Here is a 5768-nt window from a genome sequence, read left to right as displayed (position 1 = left end):
CGGGAGTCCCCGCGTCTGGCGTATCACCGTATATTCTCCGAAGCCCGCAAGTCTGTGTTCGCGAGTTCCGTAGCTTGTGCATTCCGGGAGCAGGTCCTGGAGTTGCCTTTTTCATTTGCAATCTGCAAGGATCCCAAACTCTCCTTACGGAACCCTCTGTTTTGTACCGCTGGGGTCCCTAAGCTTTGGGCGTGACCCTTCCCCTCTGCGGCCCATAAGGGATCCCCAAACCTTCCTTCCAGATTATTCCCCGCCCAGGTGAGAAAATAATGGCGATTGGCATTACAACGACTATGAAAACAGGCATGAAAACATATATGCTATTAATTAAAATAATAAACTACAGATCTGTGTATAACTGGCTTCTTTCAATCTATATACATTTGTAGACTGTGCTAATTATGTCTGGAATATGAATCGAAATTAATTTTTTGTTAGAACATTAAGATTATGGAAAGTTTAAAATAATTTCATGACTTTAATCGAATATATATTTTTAATTTTTAATTAAAAAAAAGTCTCACTGTCTTGACCAGGGTGGCCTCAGATTCATGGGCTCAAGTGATCCTTCTGCCTTAGCCTCCAAAGTAGCTGGATATCTAACTTTGGATATCTTTTAAATAATACCGTTTACACATTTCCTTTGCCCCCTGTAGACACTTTTCCCAACCTGTCTTTACTGTAATACCATTTCTGATAGATGGAGAAAGAACATTTCTATGGGCAAATTAAGGTTGGGAAAGGCCACAAATTAAGAGTTCAGTTAGATTTCACTTTCAAAACAGAACTCCTGATTACAAACTCACTCCTTGGCAGGTGTTATGATGTGATGTGTCCCCCAAAAGCTCCTGTGTGAGACAATTCATGAAAGTTCAGAGGATAAATGATTGGGTTGTGAAGAGTTTAAATCCAATCAGTAAAGTAATCCCCTGAGAGAGATTTACTGAGTGGTAACTGAAGGGGATATGGTGTGACTGGAGGAGATGGACTTTGGGGGGAGTATCTTTGAGGGTACATATTTTGTATCTGGCAAGTGGAATCTCTCTTTCTCTGCTGTCTGATCATCATGTGAGCTGCCTTCCTCTGTCACAGTTTTTCTCCGGTGATGTTCTGCTTTACCTCAAGCCTCAAGGAATGGAGCTGGCTGTCTATGGACTAAAACCTCTGAAACTGTAAGCCCCCAAATAAACCTTTTCTTTTCTATAGTTATTCTGGTTGGGTCTTTTAGTCACAGTAGTGGAAAAAAAAACTGTATAAAACAGCAGGTTCTGGGCTGGGGTTATGGCTCAGTGGTAGAGCATTTGCTTCACATGTGTGGGCTACTGGGTTCAAGCCTCAGCACCACAAAAATAAATAAAGGTATTGTGTCCGTCTACAACTAAAATAAACAAAACAGCAGGTTCTCTGTCTTCAGAATGGCAACTCCATCTTCCCGGCTTATCAAGCCCAATTCCTCAGAGGCATCCTTGACTTCTCTTTTTCATTATTTATCCACATATCCTGTCTTCAAAATATTCTAGAGATCTACTCAATCCTCCCTGCCTCTGATGCCACCACCCTGATTTAAGGCCTGCCATCTCCCTCCTAGTCTCCTGGCTTCCACCTTTGAGCCTATAGTTTTTTTTTTGTTTGTTTTTTTTCCTACTCAGTTCCCGGTTATAGCACCAGGGCTACAAGGTTGGATCTGAGGGATGTGACCAGTTGGTAGAGAGGCAGGCAAAATCTGAGCCTCTGTTCATTTAATTCAATTCCAGGGTTCGTCCCAGAGCTGGGTAAAGTACTTGAAGCCTGTATCCAGCAGGGGGTGCTGCGTGATCAACTCTGGAGGCCTGAATGACTCCAGGGTGTTCTTGGTCTGGCCTGAGAAACTGCTGCTGATTTGTGTTTTGTGCTGGGAGAGCCCAGCAACTGAGTCTTCCCCCAACACCTCCTGGGTCAGGCCTTCCCGTGAACCCTTAGGTTGACAGATCGCCTCAATTCAGAGGAACGATCCCAGTGTGACCCTGCACCCCCAGCTCCATTCTGACCAGAAGGGTAATGGCCTATGTTTAAATCAACTGCAGGAGGATTTCCTCTTCCCATATGACCAGGGAGAAGCTGGGCTCATTTAAGTAGGAGGGGCAGATGTGCATGCACAGTATCTCCTCTAAGAGGTGAGGAGAGGCCATAAAAAAGAAACTGGGGACCTTGACCCAACTGTGGAACTTCAGGAGGCAGAGCCCGGGGGTGTCTCCACCATGGCTTGGACTTTCAAAGGACGTATTGAATGGTTTGGAAGCTGTCGCAGATTCCCTACTAGGGCAATAGTTGAACTGAAGAGGCAGATCACTGAGACCCCCCAGAACTAGCTGTAGGCCCACCGTGTATAATGCCAGTCTGGGAGACCTGCAGACATGAGACATCAACCCAATAGAGCTGAAGCTGGGTTGAGCCCCGCAAAGCCAAGAGGATGGGACTGCCCATGTAAGTGGCAGAGGAATACTTCAAAAGTAGGCAGTCTGGTTCCAGAAGCTAAGTGAATCACCAATTACAGTTTTTCTTATTCCCTATTCAGGCTCCAAGGGCCAATATGTGCTTACTCAACCAGCCTCAGTTTGGGGATCCTGAGGAGATATGGTCACCATATTCTGCACAGAAAGTAGCAGCAGTATCAGAGGATATGCCCCTGACTGCCAGCATCTATCAGACCAAGTACCCTAAGTCCTCATCAACAAGTACAGCAGGGGCTCTCAGCTCAGTTCTCAGGCTCTAAGTTAGCCTTCCTGATCATCTCTGGTCTCCAGATTGAGGACAAGGCTAGTTATTATCAATACTCCTATGATACCACTGTTAAGTGTGCTTGACATAGAGCTTCAGACCCCAGAGAAAATAAGACTCAAACCTCCCACCTTATTTAGCACACTGATGACATTGATCTGGTGGGTAAATTTTACTTTGTTGTTACTTATATGGAATTTTTCTATTTCCTTAATTAATTAATTAATTAATTAATTTTTAAGGGATTCATTGTGAGAAAGTTACTTTATTTTATTTACTTATTTTTATGTGGTGCTAAGGCTGGAACCCAGTACCTTACACATGCTAGGCAAGCACTCTGCCACTGAACTACAGCCCCAGCCTCCTTTAATTTATTTTTAATGCATACACAAAAACACAAGAAATATACATGCTAATGGGGTACTATGTAATATTTTGATGCATATTTACACTCTGTAATGTTTAAATCAGGTTAAACACATCTCAAATGTTTATCGTTTGGTTATGGTGAAATCTTTCAAATCCTTCTAGATTTTTGAAATGTGCAAGTACACTATTATCTGTAGCCGTACTACCATGCAATAGCGCACTGGAACTTCTTGGTTCTAGCTCTCTCTTAATACTCATTGATCAACCTTTCTCTACTCCCCCTCTTAATTTCTTTCTTTCTCAGTGCTGGAGATTGAACCCAGCAAGCATACTATCCAGGTAAGCACACCACCACCGAGCTACATTTCCAGTCCCACTATACTAATTTTAATATTTCATTTTCTAATGGTCATTTAAAAATGTGATGTTTAATGTCCACATACTTGTAAATTTGGCTTTTTCATTTGTTATTTTCAACTTCATTACATTATGTTCACAAAGAAACTTTGCATGATTTCAATTTTTGAAATTTATTAAGATTTGTTTTATAACCTAATATGTGGTTTATTCTGGAAAATTGTTCTATGTGCTCTTGAGAAGAATACGTATTCTGCCATTGTTCCATGTATGTCTGTGGTAGGTTCCATATATGTCTGTAAGTTCTAATTGGTTTATAGTGTGATGGGCTGACAGATCTGACTCCATGAGAATGTTATAGGTCAGACTATGAGGGAAATGACTAAATGGACTCCATTTTGCTCTGAGTCTCCATGTTATGTAGGAAATAAGCTTCTTCCATGGGAACACCCCACCTCTGTACCCATCATCAGTTACTTAGCGTGACATGTTTAGCAATACAAAATGACCATTCTTAATGTAATGAAAAATTATTCTCTTTTGATTCCTATTGATCCTAAACAATGTACCATGTGAACAGTGATTGTGTGGATGTTAGTATCCATTCTTTAGTTTGTACCCAGGTAAGGGTCATTTTGACCCACTTCCCCCTCTGTTGATGAGCTCATGATGTTAGTCTGTAATTTCGAATCATAGCAATAGACACTTATGATTGATGTGATTTTTGGTATAAGAACCCCTACAACCCTATGGTCGGGGCTGTTCTCCTAGTAGCCATTTTTTGGGGCATTGTGTGAGACAGTCAGCCGACCAGCTTAATAAAGACTCTAAAATTTGGACTTCTCAGTGGTGATTAGTCTGTTCTTAAGTTTCGCCCCATAACACTCTGCCTATCTCTGCCTTTTCATTGGAAAATTTAATTTACTTATTTTAAAGTAATTACTAATAAGTAAGGATTTTCTGTCTTTCATTTGTTTTCTGTATTTTTTATACCATTTCCCTGCTCATTTTCTCCATTACTGCCTTATTTTGTGTTTGGTTGATTTTTTTTTTTTTTGGTAAGAAAACACTTATTTCCTTCTCTTTCTCTTTTGTGTGTACGTTTTAGATGTTTTCTTTGTGGTTACCATGGGGATTACATTTAATGTCTTAAATTTATAACACTCCAGTTCAAATTGAGATGAATTTAGCATCAGTAGCATGCAAAAACTGCTTATATATACCTCTGTCTTCTCTCCTTTTTTTGTTGTATAATTTACATCTTTATAAATTGTGTGCTCAAGCATCAATTTGTGATTATTTTTGTGTTTGCATTTTAAATCCTGAAAAAAAGTGTAGTTACAAAGCCAGAAATATAATAATAATGGCCTTTCTATTTGCCCACATATTTACCTTTACTGGAGAACTCTATTTCTTTCATTGACCCTTAGTTACTCTCTAAGGTCCTTTTTTCCTTTCAACCTGAATGACTCCCTTTAACTTTCTTGTAGGGCTGGTTTAGTGGTGATAAACTCCCTTGGCTTTTGTTTATTTGGGAATATCTGTTTCTCCCTTATTTTTGAAGGACAGCTTTATCAGATACAAAATTCCTAGTTGGCAGTTTTTTCTTTGGTACTTTAAATAAGTCATCCCACTGTCTTCTTGCCCTCATGGGTTTTAAAAAATTTCTGCATATTTTTATTGGTACCATATAAGCATACATAATAGTGAGATTCATTGTTCCATATTCATGCATGCACGTGATATAACAATATAATTTGGTCAAATATATTCCCCAGTATTTCCCCTGCCCCTCCCCTCTTCTCTCTCACTGGTTTCTTTCCTTTACTCTACTGGTTTCCCTTCTATTTTCATGAGATTCCCTGCACCTTTCCACCCTTTTTTTCTCTCTAGCTTCTACATATAAGGGAAAACATGTAACTCTTGGTTGTGTTTGACTTATTTCACTTAACATTATGCTCAAAACTTCTATCTACTTTACCACAAATGACATAATTTCATTCTTCTTTATGACTGAATAAAACTCCATGTGTATATATATACATACCACATTTTTTTATCCATTCATCTGTTGATGGATATCTAGGCTGGTTCTGCAATTTGGGTCATGTGAATTGGGACGCTATAAACATGGGTATGCATGTATCATTATAGAATGCTAACTTTAATTCTTTAGGATAACTACTGAGGAGTGGTGTAGCTGGGTCGTACGGTGGTTCTAGTTAGTCTTTTGAGGAACATGCATACTGATTTCTGATTTCCATAGTGGTTATACTGATTTGTAA

Source organism: Sciurus carolinensis, chromosome 8, assembly GCF_902686445.1.
Source record: "Sciurus carolinensis chromosome 8, mSciCar1.2, whole genome shotgun sequence".
In the NCBI taxonomy this organism is placed as follows: Eukaryota; Metazoa; Chordata; class Mammalia; order Rodentia; family Sciuridae; genus Sciurus; species Sciurus carolinensis.
The sequence above is the reverse complement of the archived record's forward strand: the minus strand, read 5'-3'. Positions refer to the sequence as shown.